The 338-nt window shown below is 56.2% G+C and overlaps 1 non-coding gene across 1 annotated transcript; it reads left to right on the top strand.

Annotated features, from left to right (window-relative positions):
- Nucleotides 1-120: 120 nt before the first annotated feature.
- Nucleotides 121-311, top strand: LOC121939919. The gene has a single exon (XR_006105543.1). It is a non-coding gene; the product is annotated as a U2 spliceosomal RNA (small nuclear RNA).
- The last annotated feature ends 27 nt before the right edge of the window (nt 312-338 follow it).

Below are 338 nucleotides of genomic sequence, written 5' to 3'. Positions count from 1 at the left end.
ACGCGCAGGCAGCTGTTCTCGTGCGCAAGCAGCCATTCTCGTGCCCAATGGAGACGACGGCACCACGACAAGTGAGACCCGCCCCAGGAGGTTGCACTGGGCCGCAAGCGCTTGGGGGTCATCGCTTCTCGGCCTTTTGGCTAAGATCAAGTGTAGTATCTGTTCTTATCAGTTTAATATCTGATACGTCCTCTATACGGGGACAACATATTAAACGGATTTTTGGCAGCAGGGGCCGAACAAGGGGCTTGCCCCATTCGCTCCACGCATCGACCCGGTATTGCAGCGCCGCCGGGAACGGTGCACCCTTCTCAGGCCCTGTGGAAAAAGCAATTTGA

This window comes from Plectropomus leopardus, unplaced genomic scaffold (assembly GCF_008729295.1).
Source record: "Plectropomus leopardus isolate mb unplaced genomic scaffold, YSFRI_Pleo_2.0 unplaced_scaffold67245, whole genome shotgun sequence".
NCBI classification, from domain to species: domain Eukaryota; kingdom Metazoa; phylum Chordata; class Actinopteri; order Perciformes; family Serranidae; genus Plectropomus; species Plectropomus leopardus.
The sequence above is the reverse complement of the archived record's forward strand: the minus strand, read 5'-3'. Positions and strand labels throughout refer to the sequence as shown.